This window comes from Pelophylax lessonae (genome assembly GCF_965119305.1).
Source record: "Pelophylax lessonae genome assembly, chromosome: 1".
In the NCBI taxonomy this organism is placed as follows: Eukaryota; Metazoa; Chordata; class Amphibia; order Anura; family Ranidae; genus Pelophylax; species Pelophylax lessonae.
The window spans coordinates 596359993-596386122 of NC_138768.1; the positions used below are offsets into that span (position 1 = coordinate 596359993).

The 26130-nt window shown below is 42.4% G+C and overlaps 1 pseudogene across 1 annotated transcript in view; it reads right to left on the reverse strand.

The window, feature by feature from the left end:
* Positions 1-26130, reverse strand: part of LOC309544601 (alcohol dehydrogenase 1-like) — a 130800-nt pseudogene that overhangs the window by 49617 nt on the left and 55053 nt on the right. Inside the window, exon 7 of the transcript XR_014226143.1 lies at positions 959-1219. The product of XR_014226143.1 is annotated as an alcohol dehydrogenase 1-like (transcript). The remainder of the gene's footprint in view (positions 1-958; positions 1220-26130) is intronic.

The window sequence follows — 26130 nt, forward strand, 5'->3', positions numbered from 1 at the left end:
GTTTAGACAATAATGGCTGTTTGTTGAGTTATTTTGAGGGGACAGCAAATTTACACTGTCATAAAAGCTGTACACTCACTACTTTACATTGTAGTAAAGTGTAATTTCTTCAGTGTTGTCACATGAAAATATAGAATAAGATATTACTCCCTTTTGTGAGATACTGTATATATATATATATATATATATATATATATATACAGTATATATATATATATATAATCAGCGCCTTACTTTACCTGAGTTAAGTTGTTTGCTGTGTGGATCACACTTAAAGGGGCCGCATTTATTGATAGGTTTGATTTTAGAAGGTTGGCGCCTTCTTGAGCTATATTTGTTACAATGTATTGTGTATACAAAGTGACTGAAATGTCGCCTTAAGATTAATGATACATATACTTCTTCAAAATCTTCAATGAAAAACAATGTAGCACAGATCACAAAAAAACACAATGAAGATGAAATCAAATGAGGGGACAAATCTGAGGGATTGGAAAGTTTAAGGTGTTGTGAGTATTGGTGCACCATGAGTCTGGTCATAAGCAGTGGTTCATGTCCCTAGAACAGACTGTTTTGATATCTTTTCATCTGTGCTTGTGGTTGAATACATATTTCTTCAATGTAAATATGAAATATTTTCAGCAATTGCAATACTATATCAGTGTGTATTTTTCATGTTGAAGTTCTTGTAAAGGTTTCAACTGGTACACACTCTTATTAAAGGGACCAACCTAATTATTGTTTATGCCCTAAACATGTAGGAGGGAATTGAAGATTGGTAATAGGAAGCACTACTTTATCTGAATTATTTGAAAAAAGGCCTTTCGTTTTTTAAAATACCCTATGAGCTCTTATAGCAGACATCTATTGAATTTCCCCTATTGAATTTCTCATACAGAAAGGTTGTTCGGTCTGGTGCATGCTTAGATTGGGCTGATAACTGCTAAAAGAAATTCACCATAACATTTGTACTGCCAATGCATTCAAAGGAATAATGCACTCCATGTTCTGTCATTTCCATGATCACCTCCTGGATTGGCTTCTTATAATCATTGGGATTGATGCAGTCAGTGGCTCCAAACAGTTTTGCCTTTTCAAACTTGCTGCTGTTTATATCTATAGCAATAATTCTTGATGCTCCAGAAACTTTACATCCAATAATGGCTGACAGTCCAATGGCACCCAATCCAAATACAGCACAAGTAGTACCTGGTTGCACCTATACAATTAAAAAAGATGTTACTGATCCTTTCTTTTTGAAAGTTAGGTAAATTGAACAAGCAAATAAAAAACATGAATGTCTAATATAAAGCAGCAGGTACTGTATACTGTACAGTATACAGCAGCATTTCTCATGGACTCAAGGACTTTGGCAGAGAGTTATTTAAGTTCTGGCTTTCTACTCAATGAGGCCAATATGAGTCTATCTACTTCTACCTATTCCTTTTCTGATAAATTAAAATACATCAAAGGCAACAGCAATGTGTTTACTTTTATGGCTGGGAACTACAACGTTACATCTTTTTTTGGATATCTCTTAGAGACATATAAAGGTGCTGAGTGAGGAGGCTTACAAGTATTCCTCTTCTAGGAAATATTACTGTCTGACTTTCATTTCCACCTCCCCTGAGAATCAGATTAAATCCCCTAATGTGGTCATGTACAGCCATTCAGAATTTCAGAGTATCTACTTTTTTCCAAGTCTGTCCAAAATATAAAAAAAGTCTTATCTAGAGCTGGGCTTTGAATAAACACACAACTAAATTTCATTGGCAACCCTAATGAATACATTATGCGCTTAAAAAAGGGTATGTGGTGTACTTGGATTTCGCTAAGGCGTTTGATACAGTTCCCCACAAGCGCTTAATTTATAAAATAAGGTCTGCAGGTATCGACAGCAGAGTTTGCTCTTGGATACGGAATTGGCTTAAAGGGCGTGTCCAAAGGGTGGTAATAAACAGCGCATACTCAGACTGGTCTGAGGTTGTAAGCGGGGTGCCCCAGGGCTCAGTCCTGGGACCAACCTTGTTCAATTTATTCATAAACCGCATTGAGGACGGGATCAGTAGTGCTTTATCAGTTTTTGCAGATGACACAAAATTGGCCAGGGCAATAACTGCACAGCATGAAGCAGATATCCTACAGAATGACTTGGACAAAATTACAGAGTGGGCAACGACATGGCAAATGAGGTTTAACGTGGAGAAGTGTAAGGTTTTGCACTTGGGGACTAAAAACATAAAAACACAATACACATTAGGAGGGGAACCCTTGGGGGAATCAAAAATGGAGAAGGATCTGGGAGTCTTGGTTGATGATAGATTAGGCAACAGCATGCAATGTCAAGCGGCAGCTGCCAAAGCCAGCAGAATATTAGCATGCATAAAGAAAGGGATGTATTCCAGAGATAAGACTATAATCCTTCCACTTTATAAAACTCTGGTCCGACCGCATCTGGAGTATTCTGTCCAGTTCTGGTCGCCAGTCCTCAGGAGGGATGTGTTGGAGCTGGAGAGAGTCCAGAGAAGGGCAACTAAACTAATTAGGGGATTGGAGGACCTTGACTATGAAGAGCGTCTACAATCGCTCGATTTATTCTCCCTGGAGAAGAGACGTCTGAGGGGGGACATGATAGCAATTTATAAATATCTTAATGGGGATCCCAGCTTAGAAAAAAAGCTGTTCATTCGAAGGGATTGCATGAGGACTCGAGGGCATACAATGCGATTAGAGGAGAAGCGTTTTAACCACAGGCAACGTGGGGGGTTCTTTACTGTTAGGGCTACAAGATTGTGGAATTCTCTACCACAAGAGGTGGTTTCTGCGGGTAGTATGGTGGCTTTCAAAAGACTCTTAGACTTACATCTCAAGGATCAGAACATTCAGGGGTATGTGAGATGAGTACAGCCACACACACCTACACAGGTTGAACTGGATGGACTATTGTCTTTATTCAACCTCACCTACTATGTAACTATGTAACTATGTATCAAGCAATAGGAGAGAAAAAAGTAGCAAATATTTAGGATGAACAGAATCTACATTTTAGGATGTTGCTCATTCAACTTGAAAACAAGGTATATTCTTACTGGTAATAAATATTTATATATACTCAATAGAGTATATTCTTCGCGCCCAGGAAGGCTAGGGGGTGGGGTGAAATTATTAAAATCTAAGGGGAAGCAGCTGCTATAATGTGTGTAGGATTAATTGAAATGGATTAACTCCCAGGCTGATTGGGATTAAATTGCGCTTGCTAATAGGAACTAGGAACAGGGAATTATAGGTTTAAGACAATAAATATTCATAGAGCTAAATGTCACCAATAAGATATATCATTAAGATCAATAAATTCATAAATAGTACCAATAAAAATACATTATTAAGAAATAGTATACCGAATAAATATCATAAAAATTAAGTCAAATAGGTGTCATAAGGTGCATAATGGTGCAAAAATAAAGTCCAATAAAGAGTTCATACGCTCTGACGAAACGCGCATCAGGTGGAACGCACGCTGCCTACCCGGAAGTCAGCTGGAATGCAGTACGGGGAATACCGCTCTCCACGCTACAGACTTCACGACAGCGGGCGCGGCTTTATTTTTAACTGTAATATACGTGTAATTTTGATCTCTATTTTGGAAATAAACCTTCTTAAACGGTACTTCACCATCTGGAGCCATTTATTTTTCCCTAACCGGATCTTGAGGACATCGCCTGTCTAGGAAGGGATCTCGGTTGGTGAGGGATAAGCCCAGCAGGTACCGCATCTGAGGCTAGGAGGGCCATCAAGCTTTACTGGTCTTTGTGCCGTAAGGTAACTCAGACCCACTACATCTGGTAAGCTTACATCTTACCTATCCTAGAATCACTCGTTCGGCTATTGGACCATAGGAGGATCCAGCACTGAGCACCTGCACTTTTCTTTGCACTGCAGTGTAATCAACTTTCACCAAGTCACTTATGAACTCTTTATTGGACTTTATTTTTGCACCGTTATGCAACTTATGACACCTATTTGACTTAATTTTTATGATATTTATTGGGTATACTATTTCTTAATAATGTATTTTTATTGGTACTATTTATGAATTTATTAATCTTAATGATATATCTTATTGGTGACATTTAGCTCTATGAATATTTATTGTCTTAAACCTATAATTCCCTGTTCCTAGTTCCTATTAGCAAGCGCTATTTAATCCCAATCAGCTTGGGGTTTATCCATTTCAATATTCTTACTAGTCCCTAACTAAACTTAAGAGGGTAAGTTCCCTTTTACATCACCTTTCCAAAAAAATGTTTTTTCACTTCATGCATGGTCACCAAAACAGGAAGTGAGCAAAATCTCTGCAATGGAAGCATGAATAGCAATTTAAACATTTCATAAAAGATGAGTTGACAAAGGGTTTTTATTGCCTGTATTTCTATATCGGAGATCTGCTCACTTCCCCAACAATGATACAGACAGATGTTAAAACCCTTTCTCATTCTAACCAAAACCAAGAAAGTGCTTTGGATTTTAAACATATAGTTTGACTGGATATATTAAAAAACAGTTTGCACTGTAGCAGAAAACAGAACTTCAGTATGAAGCAATTGCAAGCAGAAGAAAGAGTGGAAAACAGTTTTTACAGCAGGCCTTGGGTGCCTTTTTTACAAGGAATAATAAAGAGGAACTGCAGTCTGCTCACATATTTTGTAATAAAAACATATTTGCCATTCTAAAGCTCCCTTCAACCACTTTGCATATTATTTTATATATACTGTGATTCTGTACTTGCCAAATACGTTGCAGAAATCTCCCTCCACTAAGTCTGGCTGCAGCCATTTTAACTGTGGGCAGCTTCAGCTGCTGACTGTTCACTTCCTGGATTTATACAGACACAGAGGCACACAGAGGCACACACACACACACACACACACACACACATACACATACATATATATATATATATATATAGACACACACACACTCATACTGTATATACAGACACACATACACACACACACACATATATACACACAGACACACTCACACCACTGCTTGCCCGCACATTTATCTTCTCTTGATGATTACTCATGGATCTCTGCAGTCTCCTGTTATCTCCGCCCTCATCCAGCCCCCTCCAACTCTGCAGCTCTCATTGGCCCTCCTAAGACTCATCCCTCGCTTCCTTGCTGGCAAACTCTTACGAGAGTGAGAGAGAGCTGTGCATGTTGTCATTAGCCTAGGCTAATAACTAGACAAGAAAGATGAAGTGGGCTGTATAAGGTATTTACTGGCAGATACAAAATGGTTTACTATTCAAAGTTAAAACATCAAGGGCAGAAGATGAATTAGATGGAAAGATGAATAAATGACTGAAGAGCCACTTTAAGATATAATATGTTACCTATGTATGGGCACCTTAGTGACAAAGAATAGATTCTTGGATGATTTTAGCAGGAGCTTAACATAATTCTCTTATATAAATAAAGGTAAATAAAGACATTATTATATCCAAATGAGACATCTTAAACAAGAATTATCCTTTGTCACAAAGTCATAAAACATCATATTTTATCATTGCAAAGATAAAAGCATTATTATAAGGTCTGAACTAAGATACAAGGAAAAGAAAAGAACAAAGGGAAACACATGAGTTCCCAAATGATAATAGTCCCTTTAATCCTTCTCCAATTCAATGTGATCTTAAAGTGTTACTAAACTCACAACAGTAAAAATCAGTCTGTATATGCAGTAAAAGCATGCTTGTTATACTCACGGTGGAACCTAAGGGGTTAATCCTCTGCATTCGGTAAAAAAAGCTGTTTGATCCTGTCTTCTCTGATCCTCCCTCCTTTCATTGTTCCCAATCAATCTCCTGATGGAACAGAGGCTAGGGGACAAGCTGCACATGCTCAGTTTGGTGTGTATTGCTAGAGTTGTTTTTTTTTTTTTTTTCTTGGGAGAATGCATGTGTCACGGGGTAACGTGGCAGAGCCTGACGTAAGAGTAGTGGCTTACTGGGTAACTGGCGTGGCACAGGTTCACCAGAGGCGCAGAGTCTAAGTGTTAGCCGGTTTTCACCAGGGCCCCAGATGGTGGGGATGGATTTGGCTGCTTGCTAACACCAGGTCGCGGTCCCCCGGATTCCCTGGGAGAGCCAGGAACAGGTCCAGGACCAATAGCCGGTAGCAGGTAAACAGATCAGGACGAGACAGGAGGATAGTCAGGACAAGCCAAGGTCAGGGCGGGCAGCAGGTAATCAGAATCCAAAGACAAGCCAGGTCAGGTAAACAGGAACAATCTGAATCCAAAGACAATCCGGGTCAGGTAAACATGAACAGCAGATATAACAGACACAGGATACAGGAGAGCTGAAGACAACACAGCAAAGTGCAGTGCTGCTGGGCTGTTTAAATAAGGCAGCCTGTTTGCCAATTATTGCAATTAGTCTGCTCTAGGTTAACCCTTTTGGTTGCAGACTCATGACAGCACACCAGTGTGCTCAGGAAGCGTTGCGCAGGGTATTGAGTCTTTGACATTGCCCCCCCCCTTAAGGGAAACCTCCGGGTGCCCAAAAGGTTCCTTTTGTGGGGATGGTTGAAGAAGAATTTCCGGATTAAGTCCTGGGCATGGAAATTCTGTACCGGTTCCCAGGAATTTTCTTCGGGGCCGTAGCCCCTCCACTTAACCAGGTATTGTAGCTGGTTCCTCCGCCTTCTGCAGTCTAGGATGGCCTCCACCTCAAATTCTTCGTCCCCGTTGATTGTGACAGGAGCAGGTGGTTGCGAACTTCTACCAGGAAAGGAATCAGGTACTGCAGGTTTCAAGAGTAAAACGTGGAAGACTGGATGGATCTTGAGGGAATCGGGAACCGTCAATTCGTAAGATACCTCATTTAATTTTCTCCTCACAGGGAACGGGCCAATAAACTTGGGTGCCAGTTTTTTGGAAGGGCATGCCAATCGGAGATTGGTGGTGGCTAACCATACCAGGTTGCCAGGCTGGAGAACCAACTCACCTCTCCTCCTTTTGTCAAAGAACTCTTTATTGGAGGTCTGAGCCTTGGTCATGGCATCCTGTAAGATTTTGTTGTTCTCCTTAAGGAACTCCAAGATATCCCGGACTGCTGGCACTGTAGGTTCAGGAATAAAGCAGGGCAAGAAAGATGGGTGAAACCCGTAGTTAGCATAGAATGGGGACTGACCTGTAGCCGAGTGTTTGGCGTTATTGTATGCAAACTCTGCTGATGGTAGTAGCGAGACCCAGTCATCTTGAACAAAGGTGGTGAAGCATCGGATATATTGCTCGAGGGTCTGGTTGGTCCTCTCAGTCTGCCCATTAGTCTGGGGATGGTATGCGGAGGACATTGACAGCTTGATTTTCAGTGAATCACATAAAGCCCTCCAGAAGCGAGAAGTAAATTGGACACCTCTATCCGACACAATGTTCATAAGACCTGCGCCGTCTCAAGCGCGGAGGGTGTACCTCTTAGTGGTATGAAGTGAGCCATTTTCGACAGACGGTCTACTACCACGAAGATTGCAGAATAACCGTCTGATGGAGGAAGTTCCACTATAAAATCCATGGCAATCATCTTCCATGGTCTGTCAGGGACTGGTAGTGGTCTGAGCAGGCCCCGTGCCTTATTTCGGATTGCCTTGCTTCGTGTGCAAACAGTACAGGAGGAAACATATTGTTTACAACACTTCTCTAAGTCGGGCCACCAGAACGTGCGCTGCACAAGATCCAGGGTCTTATGGATCCCGAAATGACCAGCCATCGGGTGGTCATGACACAGTCCTAGGATGGACACACGAGCACTTTCTGGAACGAAAATTTGATCCCCTCTCCATAGCAGTCCATTTCTGGGTACCAGTATAGTTCCAGCAGGATGGGGAGCATTTACTGTGGCTTGTCTCAGAGCGGTAAGAAGGTCAGACTGTAATAGCAGAAAGTTACCTTGTGTTAAGATGGTGTCAGGTACAATGATTTATTTAGAGCTGTCGTACATTCGAGAGAGAGCATCCAGTTTATTGATAGAAGACTTATCAATAAACTGCAGTCATTGAGCATGGACTCCCATATTGTTGAGTGGATTAGGCAGTGGCTGAGTGACAGACAACAGAGGGTTGTAGTCAATGGAGAACATTCAGAACAAGGTCATGTTACCAGTGGGGTACCTCAGGGATCTGTACTGGGACCAATTTTGTTTAATATCTTCATAAGTGATATTGCAAAAGGCCTCGATGGTAAGGTTTGTCTTTTTGCTGATGACACAAAGATATGTAACAGGGTTGATGTTCCTGGAGGAAAACGCCAAATGGAAAAGGATTTAGGAAAACTAGAAGAATGGTCAGAACTCTGGCAACTGAAATTTAATGTGGATAAGTGCAAGATAATGCACCTGGGGCGTAAAAACCCAAGGGCAGAATATAGAATATTTGACACAGTCCTGACCTCAGTATCTGAGGAAAGGGATTTAGGAGTAATTATTTCAGAAGACTTAAAGGTGGGAAGACAATGTAATAGAGCAGCACGAAATGCCAGCAGAATGCTTGGATGTATAGGGAGAGGTATAAGCAGTAGAAAGAGAGAAGTGCTTATGCCGCTGTACAGAACACTGGTGAGACCTCACTTGGAGTATTGTGCGCAGTACTGGAGGCCATATCTCCAGAAGGATATAGATACTCTAGAGAGAGTTCAGAGAAGAGCTACTAAACTAGTACATGGATTGCAGGAAAAAACTTACCAGGAAAGGTTAAAGGACCTTAACATGTATAGCTTGGAAGAAAGAAGAGACAGAGGGGATATGATAGAAACTTTCAAATACATAAAGGGAATCAACTCGGTAAAGGAGGAGAGCATATTTAAAAGAAGAAAAACTACCACAAGAGGACACAGTTTTAAATTAGAGGGGCAAAGGTTTAAAAGTAATATGAGGAAGTATTACTTTACTGAGAGAGTAGTGGATGCATGGAATAACCTTCCTGCAGAAGTGTTAGCTGCAAATACAGTGAAGGAGTTTAAGCATGTATGGGATAGGCATAAGGCTATCCTTCATATAAGATAGGGCCAGGGACTATTCATAGGATTCAGATATATTGGGCAGACTAGATGGACCAAATGGTTCTTATCTGCCGACACATTCTATGTTTCTATGTTTCTATGGTTTGGTATTCTTGGAACCCGGTCGGTACGTTATATGGAACGTAAATCTGGAAAAAAAAAGTGCCCACCTTGCTTGGCGAGGTCTCAGGCGTTTGGCCGTCCTCAAATACTCCAGGTTCTTATGATCCGTGAAGATGAGTATGGCATGTGCCGCCCCTTCCAATAGATACCTCCACTCCTCCAGGGCAGTCTTGATGGCAAGGAGCTCCCGATCCCCTACATCATAGTTCCTCTCCGCAGGAGAAAGCTTACGGGAGAAGAAGGCTACCGGATGAATTAGGTCCTTGAGACCTTGACGCTGGGAGATGACTGCTCCTACTGCGATTTCCGAGGCGTCAACTTCAAGGATGTAAGGCAGGGCGGGATCCGGGTGGCTGAGGATAGGGGCAGAAGTAAACAGCTCCTTCAGGGCTGTAAATGCGACTTGCGCCTCGGGAGACCAGTGGAAGCGGGTACCATGTTTGGTGAGCAGGGTAATAGGGGCGATGATGGAAGAGAACCCCTTGATAAATTTCCTGTAGAAATTTGCGAATCCTATGAAACGCTGAATCCCCTTTTTATCCACCGGTGCGGGCCAATCCAGGATGGCGGAGACCTTCTGAGGGTCCATTTTGACCCCTTCAGAGGAGATTATTAACCCGAGGAATTGGATACTCTGCTGTTCAAATTTCTCAGGTTTTGCATAGAGCCGGTGTAGCCGGAGTCGGTGGAGTACCTTTTTAACGTGTTCTCTGTGCTGGGCCAGTGAGGAAGAGAAGACCAAGATATCGTCCAGGTAGACAATTACAAAGATGTCCAGATAGTCTCTGAAGATGTCATTGACGAAGTGCTGGAAGGTGGCTGGGGCATTGCAGAGCCCGAAAGGCATCACCAAATATTCATAATGCCCGAATCGGGTGCGGAATGCTGTCTTCCATTCGTCCCCCTCCCTAATACGGACCAAATTGTAGGCTCCCCGTAGGTCCAGTTTGGTGAATACAGAGGCGGTTGTTAGTCTCTGGAAGAGTTCAGGAATCAAGGGTAGGGGGTACCGGTTTTTGACCGTAATTTTATTTAACTCACGGTAATCGACACATGGCCGAAGTGAATGGTCTTTTTTCTCCACAAAAAAGATCCCAGCTCCTGCCGGAGAAGTAGAGGGTCGGATGAATCCCTTCTCTAGATTCTCCGTCACGGGGGGCCGGATTTAAAGAAACTGCAGCTTCAAACATCTATGACGTGTTTCAGTTTCGCCGCGTTCAAATCAATTAACTGGCGCTGCGGCGAATTGGCGAGTAAAACAGCAATAATGAATTCCGCCGTCAGCGGGATTCACTTACGATCGCGGCTTCGCCAATTCGCAAACTTATGTCTTCGTGCTTATAGCAGTTTCACATAGTGATGTGGGCTAGTGGATTAGTGCACACATCACATGTCTGTAATTCATCTCCCTCTGCTGTAGGTTCGAGGCTTACCATCTCCACCTACTTTTTTTATTTTCTTTTTTTGTTTATATTGCTAAAATGTAACGGATTACATCATATATATTGCTAAATAATGTTACACTCAGAAGCGCTTGCAAGCTTACACCATTTTAAGTGTTTTTTTGATCTTGTCTGTGTGTCGAATCGATCTTATGAAGGAAAGTACCAAATGCAAGTGACCAAACCCCTACCCTACTTCAGGGCAAGATGAAACCTCACAATTTTACCATGGTCTTCTTCCCACATTCCATACAATGTTTAGTTCTTTAGCTATATGTGCTTTTTAGCCTTAACACACTCCTTTTTTTCCACCATACAGCTTTATTCTGCACAATAGCTAAGTGCTTTGCAACTTCACTGCAGTTCACAACGTCATGGGTTCAAATCACATCACTACACTTGGGATCTCTTTTCACTCTCATTTTTTTAAACAGTTTTTTTAAACTATCTTGAATTTGGGGGGGGAGGGGGGTGTCCTACCCAAATTTCAAGCACATCAATGGAAACAACACAATTTTGATTTTATGAGTGTGGTCCTAGTTTTATCGAGATGCAATTCTTTACATATTTACCATGGTTCTTACAATTTCTTGACCAATAAACATAGGTGTCTGATATTGGACTCTCTCCATATTTCAACAACACAGACCCTCATAGTCCAACACTACATTTGCCTCACACCTCAACACAACACTGTCACATCCCTACTCTACATTACAACCCCTCACATCACCAGTACAAGCAGCATGCAAAGTGCAAAACTCCGGCCTTGGCAGCTTAATGGGCCATACACTAACAATTTGTCTAGACTTTTTCCTGTAGACTTAACCAAACCATATAATAGAAGCTCAAACCTCAACACTTTCAATTTGGATGCAATCAGGCAGGCCCTTGCACTACATAGAAAATGTCAATCTGAAGGATAAAGTCTTCTCTAAATCTTACAGTGTGGATGGCCCTTTTGTCTGTAGGCACCCACACAAAACAAAAAAACACATGTTCAATTCTAATGTATTTATTTATTTGAGAATGACAGCAGAAGGAGGGATGCAGCAAAATAATATTGTCACTCTCCAGTCCGTGTGCCTTTACAGCGCCAGACCACGATCTTTGCTCCATGGCTACGGGATTCTGATGTCTTCCACAACTTCCGGCAGAGTTCAGAATCCATTCTGCACCTCTACCAGCTCATAGGGGACAGGCATGGCAAGGTTGCTGGGCAGCTTCCAAGCCACTTTCGAAGTTCCAGGGTGTTCATGTTGGTCATTGGCCATGTGCCTTACCAAATATCCACTGACCACAAAAGAAAATGAGTGGAGTCCATCAAGGTGGGTTTCTACCACCTACACCCGCAAGCAGTACCACTCCTGGAAAAATAAAACAAAGGATAAGACATTTCATAATGAAAATCACATCTTAATGCCTGTTTGCTTCATTCTGAACTTCATTTAATTTCGACATCACGAGTGAAATAACACATTTTATGCCAACTTACACAAACCAGAAATCATTAATGTAAACATTTGAATACACACCTGTGACGCCAGACAGCCCATCACCACAGGCTTCCCATGGTACGTGCCATGATTCCAAGATGTTGATGTTCTGGAAAATTACAACACCATAAGATACCAAGCAGCCGTTCATGTTATCAATAACTACACAGGTGGCATAGACACAAATAAACACCTGCCAGCTCTTCTCAGCCCTTTACACTATTCACAATACCAACATGTTTATGGTTAGAGGTGCATGTTTTTGCTCAAGTAACACAATTTTACCAATGTTGACTACACTTTATCTACAATGGCAAGTGTCATTGGCAGATGATAATCACCCTCTGTCTCCCTGTGAGTGGCACCTCTGCTAACTAGCTAATTAATACACATGCCCTATCTTGACCGGTTACAGTACTTACATGTAAAGTGGCTAGCAACCAGGGTATTCCGGGTGGCCATACCGGCAGCGGTGCTCCGCCGCCTGGGGGCCGCCGGCTGACGGACCTCTGGCTCCCTCTCCTCCGTCAGCTCCCAAGAATCATCCCGGGCAACGCACATGTTGTGCAACACGCAGCACGCCAGGATGATCTTGGAAGCCTTTGTAGGAGAGTACAGGAGTTCACCCCCAGGCCGGGCCAAGCAGAGAAACCGGGACTTGAGAAGACCTATGGTCAACTCAATGATACTCCGGCTTCTCCGCAAGGCCCTGTTGTAATTCCTCTCTGCTGGGCCCTGGGGGTACCTGATTGGAGCCATCAGCCACGTCAGCTGCGGGTAACCAGCATCCCCTGAAAAATAAGAAAAATATACATTAGTTATTCATATCATGTGACTTTAGATGACTCCTCAAAATGGGAGACAATTAGGCATTTTACTAAACAACCTGCTCGTCTGTTTGCAAAAAATCATATGAAACATCTCAACTCTGTCTAACTGCCTAAATCACTAATACAAATGGGAAAAAGGACACACAAAGTGGTGGGTTTCTCTTGCAAGTTCCAACTTGGCCCCTATTTTGTTCCTATTACATTAGCCTAGGTCTTACTTCTGGAATATATCTGCAACTAGAGTGAGGAAACCAATATTGACTCACTTATGCAAAGTACTTTGGGGATATGGCAATACCATTGGAATCATTTGTAGGTTTTCTTTGGGTGGCTAGAGGACACCATTTACACATTGGTTAACCACCTTCATTGGACTCAAAGACAACTTTGCAAATCTTTCTTTTGTGAGCTGCTAAGCTGCTGATCTGGTTGTGTGTGAACAGCCTGACAACTCCTAACACATCCATTTTAGGTAGGCTTTGCTTAAATCAGGGTGTACACCGATGTAGCTTATTCCTATGTCTATGTAATCTTACAGTTTATGTTGTTAAGACAAAATACTTTACCAATAAGCCACCCTTCGGGCATTTGTCCACTTTCAAACACCTCGTACAGAGTACTTGTTCTTAACATACTGGAATCATGGCACGACCCTGGGTGACCAGTGTTGACACTCATGATGCGCTGTTTGGCGTCACACACTAATTGGACGTTCACGGAGTGGTACTGCTTGCGGTTCCGGTATTCACTTTCGTGGCTCCTTGAGGGCCTAATGGCTATGTGGGTGCCATCGATTGCCCCTAGGATTTGCGGCATGTGTGCCCGCCGGTAGAAACCCAACTTGACTTCATTCCACTCATTTTCATTCTGTGGCCAGTGGATAAAATTGGGCACTATATCCACTATGGCATTAATGACCAACATGAACACCCTTGAAACTGTGGGCTGGCTAATGCCCATGATACTTCCCGAAGTGGCTTGGAAGCTGCCACGCCCTAAAATATACAAAGTGGCCAGCAATCTGGCCATGCCGGGCACCGCATGGCCGCGCTGTGTGTCCGGGTCAATTTTCTCTGCTATGAGCTGGTAGAGGTGTAGAATAGTTCCTCGCTCGAGCCGGAACTTCCTCCTGACATCAGTATCCCGCAGCTTGTCCAAATAGATCCTTGGAGCAAAAATGCGTGGCTGGCGAGGTAAGGGCACACGGACTGGAGGTGCTGCTGCTGGAGGTGCTGCTGCTGCTGCTGCAGCTTCCCCACCTTCTGCTGCCTCCTGTGCCAGGGCCTCCTCAAACAAGGCACCGATAAATGCCAGCATTGCACCATCTAATGCGTCTGGGATATCGTCCTCCATTTTGAACGCGCAAATTCGCGAATGCGCAGATATATATAGAAACGGCCGCTAATTATCACACCTGTGAGCCAGCTATAAAAGGAGCACATGGCCAATATGGCTGCTGGATGTTATAGATCGATGTTTCTTATGTGCTAGCAAGACCCTGTGACCCACAACCTACATTATCTGGAGGTAAGACAATTGTATCTCTCTCTCCCAAAAAAAAGGAAGGAGAGAATTTGTACTTATCTTGGGTGTGCTTAAGTTGTCTATGGTGAATCCCCTCCAACCCACAATAGCTTGGGAACCCCTCAAGTGTCTTTTAATCATTGGCAGTTGGCCCCATGTGCATGTGGTTTGGACATGTGTTTTCTCATGTTTGTTAAAGGTGTGCAGTCTAGATTTGGCATCTAAACCTGCCCCCTTACCTTCCCAGCTTCCAAAGACACCATTTTTGCTTTCCTGATAACTGTAATTTATTATGTGCACGTATGTAGGTCATGCGATTTCTCATGTATGTTTAATGTTTGCAGCCTCCTTTTGCCTATAAAGGATTACACCACCCCCCCTCCACCAAGTCTGTTTGTGCCATTAGGTAAGTGTTTGGAGGGCCTTGTGTGATTTGTACCCATATGCGTTTTCTTATGTGTTTTTTTTTTCCATTTCTTTGCAGCCTCTTCTGCTCTTTGCCACCACCACCACCACCACCACCACCACCACCACTGTGTTTGTGCCATTAGGTAAGTGTTTGGAGGGCCTCGTGTGATTTGTACCCATATGCGTTTTCTTATGTGTTTTTTTTTTCCATTTCTTTGCAGCCTCTTCTGCTCTTTGCCACCACCACCACCACCACTGTGTTTGTGCCATTAGGTAAGTGTTTGGAGGGCCTCGTGTGATTTGTACCCCTATGCGTTTTCTTATGTGTTTTTTTTTTTCCATTTCTTTGCAGCCTCTTCTGCTCTTTGCCACCACCACCACCACCACCACTGTGTTTGTGCCATTAGGTAAGTGTTTGGAGGGCCTCGTGTGATTTGTACCCCTATGCGTTTTCTTATGTTTTTTTTTTTTTCCATTTCTTTGCAGCCTCTTCTGCTCTTTGCCACCACCACCACTGTGTTTGTGCCATTAGGTAAGTGTTTGGAGGGCCTCGTGTGATTTGTACCCCTATGCGTTTTCTTATGTGTTTTTTTTTTTTCCATTTCTTTGCAGCCTCTTCTGCTCTTTGCCACCACCACCACCACCACCACCACCACCACTGTGTTTGTGCCATTAGGTAAGTGTTTGGAGGGCCTCGTGTGATTTGTACCCCTATGCGTTTTCTTATGTGTTTTTTTTTTTCCATTTCTTTGCAGCCTCTTCTGCTCTTTGCCACCACCACCACCACCACCACCACTGTGTTTGTGCCATTAGGTAAGTGTTTGGAGGGCCTCGTGTGATTTGTACCCCTATGCGTTTTCTTATGTGTTTTTTTTTTCCATTTCTTTGCAGCCTCTTCTGCTCTTTGCCACCACCACCACTGTGTTTGTGCCATTAGGTAAGTGTTTGGAGGGCCTCGTGTGATTTGTACCCATATGCGTTTTCTTATGTGTTTTTTTTTTCCATTTCTTTGCAACCTCTTCTGCTTTTTTTGCCACCACCACCACCACCGTGTTTGTGCCATTAGGTAAGTGTTTGGAGGGCCTCGTGTGATTTGTACCCATATGCGTTTTCTTATGTGTTTTTTTTTTCCTTTTCTTTGCAGCCTCTTCTGCTCTTTGCCCACTACTACCACCACCACCACCACCAAGTCTGTTTGTGCCATTAGGTAAGTGTGTTCTGTAACTGTTCACTAATTATACTGTATATGAAGAGCAATCTGCAAATCCTGTTTTTTCTGTTTTCTCTTTTGTCATTTCAGATTTAGGAGTTTGGGGCTCTTTGCTGCTGCTGGACAGCCAGATTCTCTGCCCACCTCGTGCTCCCATGGCCCCACCCACTGGAAGGATGAGAAGGGGCAGGGTGGCCAGGGGGGCCAGGGGGGCCAGGGGGGGCAGGGGGGGCAGGGGGGGCAGGGTGGGCAGATCGTCTGGCTCTGGTGTGAGGGAGGCTCCAGCTGTATCCATGAGGGAGTCCACCATCCCCATCCCGGAGGAGGAAGCCGGGGGAGGTGTTAACACACCAAGTGGACAAGCTGGCTCTTCTGACAGTAGTCCTGGAGCGGGTCCGTCCACCAGAGTCAGCTTGTCCACATTACCCCGGCTTCCCCGTTTCACCCACAATCAGTGCTGTGCCCTGGTCCACGCCTATATGGCCAGATATCAGGCGATACATGGGACCAGGGCCGCGTCTTACTCAGTAACAGAGAAGAACAGATTGTGGGATGAAATCCGGGATGCTGTAAATGCACTGGGTGAAGCACCTCGCCACCGTGACAGTGTGCGGAAGAAGGTCAACGACATCTGTGGGTCCGTTCGGAAGAAGCTAATTGCATGGGCTGCGGAGGGTCTTTATGACCGTCAAGGTCGGCTGGATGAATGTGCATGAAGTTCTCTCTGGGATTATCAATTACCTTTCTTGAACATCATAGGACCCGATACCATCTTTCCCAGAGAGGACTTAGATTCGGATGCTTTGCACCGAGGTAGGATATTATCTTGGATGTCAATTGTGTGAGTTGTTTGGAAAAGATTAACTACTATCCTATGTGTGACATTAAGAGAATGTGATACTTGCCCTTCCAATTGTCCTTTTTTTGTTTTCCCCAACCTGCAATTTGTTCATCTGTAGCACGGATCTCAGCCCCTCCACAGCCCATGCAGCTTGGCGAACCAGACGGACTCACAGGTGTTGACATCAGTGCTGACCCTCCTCCTGGTAGGTCCAATATCATACTGTGCCAAACAATGTAGATGTTTTTTTTTTTCCAAGATAGCTCATATTGCTATGTCCTTTACAGAAGATCCGCAGCAGGGAACACACCCAGTGCAGCTAGGCCTGGAGGAAGGTGTTGGTATGTCTAGTCAAATAATGTTTTTTTGAATCTTATTAACCCCATTAACACACATGTTTTTTCTTATGAAAGAGTGTTGCCTTTTAGATGTTTACCCTGCAAAACACAGTTGACAGCATTAATGGGTGCCGTCATTAGTAGGCAGACCAAGCCTTCTTAACCTTTGGGAGGGTTTAGCAAGTGTCCTATGAGCCCAGGAAAGCACTTTTGAATGTTTGGCCTCAATGCTTCATTCATGAAGCTAGGAGGGCAATCTGGCCATAATCATTACTGACTAAGGTTATGTACTAAACATGTTTTTTTTTTTTTGTTTTTAAAAGAACATCAGGCCCCTCTTGACGTTGCAGCTGGAGTTGGATCAGGAGCTGGCGACGATTCTGCATCCAGTGCTGTGGTATGTGATATAAGGGAACAAGGTGCACATGTAACATTTCAATGGTAGCATTGATTTTGGACTAGATGTGGCTTACATTGTGTGTGTTAAATTAGTGCTATGACATTCTGACGATGCACCAGCACAACAAGAGTTCTATCTTGAACATCAGGGAATTATGTTATAATTTGGTGTGCCACTAATGTTCCAAAAACATCCAGGATCTTTAAAGTCCGGCCCGTCTTTGATTTTCCAGGTCCAAATTCATGGGTATCGTTTGGTTGGGTTGTCCTGTAGCCGATTGATGGCAAGATTTTAGACAACATACGTAGATGTATAAAGTCATTGGTGTAGTAACAGATTTACCAAAAGCATAAACAACCTACCACACCAGGGTTAATTGGGAACACCTTCATGTTGAATCTTTTTTGCCTTTGTCATATTAGTCATACCAATATAATATGTACCCATTATCAGAAGTGTTGCTAGCTTGGATAATCTTACAATGAACAAGTACTCATTAGAAGCACATCAAACTTTTCAACGTTCTGCTTGGGGTGTTAAGTTGTCAAACTAATCTGAAATATTTAGTCATGATGTTTGATAATGATTTGGTCTATTTCTTCTGCTTTCAGGTAGCCTTAGATGCAGAGGGATTGTCACCTACCCAACTTCGTCCATCTATGCTGGATGTAGCCGAGAGGCTGCTTGATGAGTATCAGGTCCAAAATGAGTTAAGGAGGCGTACTCAGCAATCTACTGAGGCAGTACGTCTGCTCGGGCTCATACAGGAATCTGTAGCAACAATGGTACAGGTTCACCAGGATATGTTACAGGTTCAACAGGATATGCGTAACAGCTTGGTAAGTTTAGCAGACCAGCATCAACGGGATCGGCAAAGTGTTGACACTCAGGTGCTGGCCACACGCCAATGCCTGTTTGGATCTGAAGATGCCCCATTGGCAGAGCCCTCCCAAACATCTCACTCACCTGCCACTGCAGGTTGTGGTAGTGGGAGGGTAATGCCAGTGTTGGCCACTTGTCAGGCAGCTGGGGATGGGACAATTCCTCCTGTAGCCACTCCTAGCACTTCACACTCCGTTCGGACTCCCACACCCCTCAATGAGCAATCCTCCTGCACAACCTCAATGCGCACTGGTTCCACAGTACCCCTTCCACCTGACTACATTCCCTCCACACCTTTATCACTTCACTCCTCCCCAGGCCGTTCTTCTTTTTTGTCACCAATGCGACATGTCGTTTGCCCCCGCACCGTGGACCACAACAAACAATCAACCACCACTCCCCACACATCTTCACAACCCTTGCACCACCAGCAGCATCAAATAGCCTTGGAGCAGCAACGATCCCATCTCATGGTAATGGCACACGTTGCCCAAATGCTTAGGCTGACCCCAGAGCAGATGACACTATTGGCAGAACATCTTCTGTCTGGGACATTTCCAACGTTCAACACCCTGCATCATCAGCAGCCTCAGACAGAAGATATGATCCTAATGGGCCACTTGAGCACAACTCTACAGTTAACCCCAGACCAGATGGAACTATTGGCCCACCATTTGATGGCAGGAAACTTAACAGTGCTCACCACACTGCTTCAGGCACGACCACCAACTTGATTTTTTGTTTTTTTTGTTTAATTTGGTTTAGTTTTGTTAATGATTTACATTGGCCAATTTGTTGGGCCATTTTTTTTTTTAATTTGAGGGTGGCACAATATGATTTATTATAGTGCTTCTTTTGGGGATGAAATAAAATTTTATGCAAAATGATTAGTTTGTGTTTGCTCTTTGGTTTTTTAGGAGTGTTGGTGGCCAAGTAATGGCCCTGGTTAATGTAGGCATTTATACACACGTGCTTCTCTATCTCCAAACATATGATTTCATGTAAATTTAGATAACTCAATGTTCACATAACGACCCAAGAAAAGGTCTCCCTTCAAATGTAGCTTCAAAACAAGTCTCAAGGCTAACATAAACCAAAGCCAACATACTAACAATTACAGACCACACCACTCAACTAAACAAATACAACACAAAAGACATTCGATGTGTACACCAAAAACAAAACTTGGTTAATAAAATAAATGTTTTAATAACACATGTGGGTGTCTACCAACTGTAGCGTACAAAAAATATATTACAATATATAATAGAATGAACTAAATTGCCAATGTAACATTTGTGTTGCAAAGAGCAACATACTTAAATTTAATTTAGATAAACATTTTAAACATTTTTTATGTTTTGACATCATTTTTTGGAAGGTTTTCACAAAAACAATTCTTTTTTGTAAACATTTGTGGTTTTGTCGTTTGCCCTAAAAACAACAAGGCTTTTTTGTAAACATTTTTGGTTTAGTTTGTTACCAAAAACAACAAGGCTTTTTTGTAAACATTTTTGGTTTAGTTTGTTACCAAAAACAACAAGGCTTTTTTGTAAACATTTTTGGTTTAGTTTGTTACCAAAAACAACAAGGCTTTTTTGTAAACATTTTTGGTTTAGTTTGTTACCAAAAACAACAAGGCTTTTTTGTAAACATTTTTGGTTTAGTTTGTTACCAAAAACAACAAGGCTTTTTTGTAAACATTTTTGGTTTTTTCCGTTGCCAAAAACAACAAGGCTTTTTTGTAAACATTTTTGGTTTAGTTTGTTACCAAAAACAACAAGGCTTTTTTGTAAACATTTTTGGTTTAGTTTGTTGCCAAAAACAACAAGGCTTTTTTGTAAACATTTTTGGTTTAGTTTGTTACCAAAAACAACAAGGCTTTTTTGTAAACATTTTTGGTTTAGTTTGTTACCAAAAACAACAAGGCTTTTTTGTAAACATTTTTGGTTTTTTCCGTTGCCAAAAACAACAAGGCTTTTTTGTAAACATTTTTGGTTTAGTTTGTTACCAAAAACAACAAGGCTTTTTTGTAAACATTTTTGGTTTAGTTTTTTACCAAAAACAACAAGGCTTTTTTGTAAACATTTTTGGTTTAGTTTGTTACCAAAAACAACAAGGCTTTTTTGTAAACATTTTTGGTTTAGTTTGTTACCAAAAACAACAAGGCTTTTTTGTAAACATTTTTGGTTTTTTCCGTTGCCAAAAACAACAAGGCTTTTTTGTAAACATTTTTGGTTTTGTCGGTTGCCATAAAAACAACAAGGCTTTTTTGTAAACATTTGTGGTTTTGTCGGTTGCCATAAAAACAACAAGGCTTTTTTGTAAACATTTGTGGTTTTGTCGGTTGCCATAAAAACAACAAGGCTTTTTTGTAAACATTTGTGGTTTTGTCGGTTGCCATAAAAACAACAAGGCTTTTTTGTAAACATTTGTGGTTTTGTCGGTTGCCATAAAAACAACAAGGCTTTTTTGTAAACATTTGTGGTTTTGTCGGTTGCCATAAAAACAACAAGGCTTTTTTGTAAACATTTTTTTTTTTGGTTGCCAAAAACAAGGCTTTTTTTGTTTTTTTATTTTTTTTTGGGTCCCAAAAAAAGGGTTTTTTTTAAATTTTTATATTTTTTTTGGTTGCCAAAAACAAGGCTTTTTTTGTTTGTTTTTTTTTTTTGGTGCCCAAAAAAAGGGTTTTTTTTAAATTTTTATATTTTTTTTGGTTGCCAAAAACAAGGCTTTTTTTGTTTTTTTATTTTTTTTTGGGTCCCAAAAAAAGGGTTTTTTTAAAATTTTTATATTTTTTTTGGTTGCCAAAAACAAGGCTTTTTTGTTATTTTTTTTTTTTTTTGGTGCCCAAAAAAAGGGTTTTTTTTAAATTTTTATATTTTTTTGTTTCCCAAAAACGAGGGTTTTTTTAATTTTTTTTTTTTTTGGTCCCAAAAAAAAGGGTTTTTAATTTTTTAATTTTTTTGTTTCCCAAAAACGAGGGTTTTTTTATTTTATTTTTTTTTTTGGTCCCAAAAAAAAGGGTTTTGAATTTTTAAATTTTTTTGTTTCCCAAAAACGAGGGTTTTTTTATTTTATTTTTTTTTTTGGTCCCAAAAAAAAGGGTTTTGAATTTTTAAATTTTTTTGTTATATTTTTTTTTAGAATGTCGAAATGTGACAGTTAAAAAACATTGTAAAATTAACCAAACAAATTAAAAAATAAAAACTATAATCTTTTTAAGGGGGACACATTCCTGACAAATGGCTCCTGAGGGGCTGGATCGGCCCCATAAGTTTCTTCCAAAACTAAGATTCTGTCGATGCACCATGTTACGTATTCCAAAAGGACCTCATAGGTGAGGTGCGTGTGTCCTGGGTAGAAAAAGACATGACAATTAGTTTTATGCAAAATGATCCAAACAACGATTGTAATTAATGTGCCTCAACAAATATGCTTAGGAGTCTATTGGTTGGCTTTTATCAACACTCTGAAGCAAATATGCTAAATTGCTGGTGTAAACCTTAAACTCAAACTTTCACAGCAAATTGTTCAAAAGGTTACATAAGATGGCTTGGAATGTTAGTAGCAGTTCCACCAAAGCTAAGTAAAAGGCTTTTCTTCATGTCAACACAAGCAATCATTTAGAAGAATGTAAGGTGTTTTGGGTTCAATTGGTCAACACGATACATGTGCACACATTTATCTCTATCACCATTGGAGTTTGTGTAGCGTTCTCTCTCCCTCTTACTGTCTATAGATTGAACCTGACACATAGTAGAGACTTACCCTTTGGAATTCGGAGGGCCAGTTGTGGACGGAGCAGATGTGTCTGCTCCCCTGATCTCCTTTCCGCCATCCCAGCTGTGTTAAGAGAGAAGAAAAAGTTTATCAACAAATGGACTCACGCTAACTGTAGGTTAGGCAGTCATGAAAACGCTCTAACACCCACTCATTACCCCTCCACATTTCCCTGAAAGTTTTATTTAGACTTTGATATGGTGGTGATGCAGATTTGTACAGTGCAAGCGTCATTCTACTGGGTGAAGCTTGTAGCGTTAAGGATACGTACTCCCTGCTTTTGTGCTGATTGTGTTTTTCGGATGTTTTTGGTGCCTCAGCCCTGCCTGTTCTAAGTGTTGGAAACATATTTTGGGAGGGCTGTGGAAAACTAATCAGGTTAGACTTACACTCTCTAGGTTTTTGGGGACAAGATAAATAACAATCCTCCTTTTTACATGGCCCCTGTACACACCTCTAGGCACCTCCCTCCTGTTGGTTGACCCCACAGCAGGCAGCTTGCTATGGAGGCACATGAGATGAAGCCAAGCACCCTGTGCCTGTTCAGGCACCTAACTGTGAGCCAGCCTTGCCCCCCTCCCTTCCGATGGTCTCAATGATTAGGAGTGACAGCATCAGGAGGCAATATTGGCATGCTGTCACCTCAGTTAAGGAGGAGGGGGAGTCTGTTCCAGACAAGTATTAGTGCAAAAATGTGGACAGTAAAAAATGGTCCCAGTAAGTCTGAGGGGGAATATGCACACCTATCACTTGGAATACTAATGCATAGAATGCATTCACATAAAGAACCTGCTGCCTTTAGAGGAACTTGAAGCCTGAGCGGGGACATACACAGTTAGCATTTCTCCACTTACTAAGTAGACACATTACTGGAAAAGCACACAACTTACCATCATCAGTTTTTTTTTGGGCCCCCGAAGTTGATGGCGTGGCTGGCTCGGCAGAAACTGCACAAAAAGAACACAAATTGTGAACTGGAATGTGGTACATTACCGAGGAAGAGTATTTATGAAAGATTGACAAACACACATTTTCAGTGTTGACTAAATCAGGACATGATTAAATTACAATGTCCACAAAAAATTTACAAGTACAAAGCACACCATTTCCAATGTAGAGAAACTAACACCAATTTAGAATAGGGTGGCTTGAGATAACTTACAAAAGATAACATGTCCTGTAAAGCTCCCCAAAACCACCTTGCAAACATGAAGGTTAAGCAAGAGTGTTTCATGACCAACCTTCCTGTCACATATAGCAAAACTACACTTGCTTAGACTCCAACTTAGATTATCCTAGATACACATCATCCTAGCACACACAATTCATGTGAGAATCTAATTTTAGGTACTTACAGACTAGTTCAGGGGAGCCTGGAGTGGGGGAGGATGGGGGAGACCCTACATGGGGGGATGGTGTCCCTTCATGGGGGGATGGCGTCGTATCTCCTAGAAACACAAAGACACAAATACAATCCTTTAACCAAAGCTATTTGATAAAGGCACACAGAAAGTAGTTGGGAAACATTGAAGGTAGTAGTTACTTTGGACTGGGTAAGCAGCAGCCCCTCTTCCCCAGTCCTCCACAACTAACATCCTCAATGTCAGCTGCTACATAACCCCAATGGCAAAATATAGATATTACAGCCCTTAGATTTCCCAGGACACATTGAACACACAAACACATGTAGAATACTTACTTCCCATTTGAGGAGAGCCCAGGTCCTCATCCGGTTCAGACGAATTGGCCTCTTCTTGGGCAACAATGTGTTCCTGGCCCGGATCCAGGCGACTTGGCCCTGCCTGAGGCTCCTCTCTTGCTGAAGTTACATCAACCACAAAAGAAAACAAAACAAACAATCATTCCTCCAAGTTCGACCTAATACACAACACACCAGCACATCCACATTACTTACAGGGGGCCTGAGAAGGCTGAGCCGCAACATCCTGATCACTGGTTTCTAAAATAAAAGAAAAACATTATATATTATTTATGGACACAAATAGGCAGTAACCTCTCATCATGCTAGCACCATACTCAATGCCCCTACAATTCAGAACATAGAAGTGCACTTACACCAATGAGATGCATTGACCATGTTTTAAAACAGGAGGGCACCATGCAAATTAAGCGGGCGCCTAAGGCCTCGCACCTACAGGGGCCTTGCGGCCAGTGGCGGAGCACCAACATTTCGAAGGGCGCAGTCAGGGAAATCTCCCAAGTAAAAGATTGCTTTCAATCCTCGGATCAAAAAGTTGCAGCAGTGTGCTGCAGTCCCTTCACTGCGTCTGCCAGGTGTCTGTTGTCCGCTGACACTTACTCCTCCTTCTCTGCCTGGGGATTGGCCGTCTGATCATGTTATCCTAAGATGTGGAGGAATCGGTAGGTGTGTACCTGCACCAGTAGGAAGTGACTGGCCGGTCAACTCACTCTGCTATCATCATTTGTTGCTCTGGGAGGAGAGCTCCGCCCTGGACCCGGAACATACAGGTAACCAGGCCCAGACTTGATATTTTGCAGGCTGGTCATAGATTTGTTGTGTCCACTATGCAAAGGGGTTGAGTTGCCCAAGGGAAGTTGGAAGAGTCTGAAAATGGTTGGTGGAGGAGGAGGAGAAGAAGGCCCTGGGTGGCTGGGGGACAAGGAGAGGGCCCCTGGGTGTTTTCTAGAGGAGGAAAGATCCACAATGACGCCAGAGTCAATTGCCAAGGAAGAGAGTGGAGCTGAGCAAGTCCTGCCTATCTGACCTGAAAGCCAAACATGGTGTAGATGGAGCCCTTTGCCCTACACAATGACAGCACCAGAGGTGGAAGGTGAGTGGTAGCGGGTCTTTGACATTATAGAGCATATGGACTCTGTCCATTATTGGTAGTTTTGTTTGGAGTTGTCCTTTAGATGTTTAACTGTGTTGCTTTTGACCCGAGCTGTGAGGGACTAAGGTATGACAGCCCACTATGCTGAGACTTATAGTGCCCTAGAATGTTGAGGACTGAGGAATCCTTAGTCCCTAACAGAGGGCACTACAAGTCTTAGCATAGCAGGCAGTATTTCCTCATTCCCCTACAGAGAGGATTACAAGTCCAAGCAGGTAGCCTTCTGCAGTGGGACTTGTTGTGCCCTTGACTGTGGTGGACTGAGGAAGGGAAGTGTAAGAGGGTCTCTGTAAGCTCAGATGTATGGGGGAGCTTTGGGGAACACAGAGTTCCCTTTTACACCAGAGTCCCCAGCTTCCCCCCTCAAATAATGGTTCCCAAACTCTCCTTATATCAGAGTCTTCACACTTCCCTCTTACAGTGTAGTAAGTCTGGAGACTCCGATGTAAAGGGGGCTCTGTAAAATGTGATTAGAGATTAGAAATTTCTAACATTTTTATTTTCTACTTACGATCCACAATTTTCAGCTGCTCAAATGGCTCGCTGCCTCTGATTGCGTATTGGAGTGTGGCCGTCCTCCTCCTCCCCTTCTTCACCAAAAGCACAAGAGGGTGCCGTCCGTCCGCTTTGGCTAGAAGCAGAAGAAAAAAAAAAAACATAAAAAATACGAATGTACATAGTAGTATTAAAGGTTGTGAAGAGACACTTGATGGAGGTAGGAAAGGTAGGAGCGAGAGGGAGGGGGGGGGGGTGTTGGTATTAGTGTTGTTGCATAGCTAAACACATGTCCACCTACCCAAAAAATTGTAACCTATCTGGTCACATGTAATGTATATTTTTACTTACCGGAGATTTGCTCCACAGCCTTTAGCAGGAGCCTGGGTGAGCGCCTTTTGGCATCACTCCAGGCCCGCTGCAGA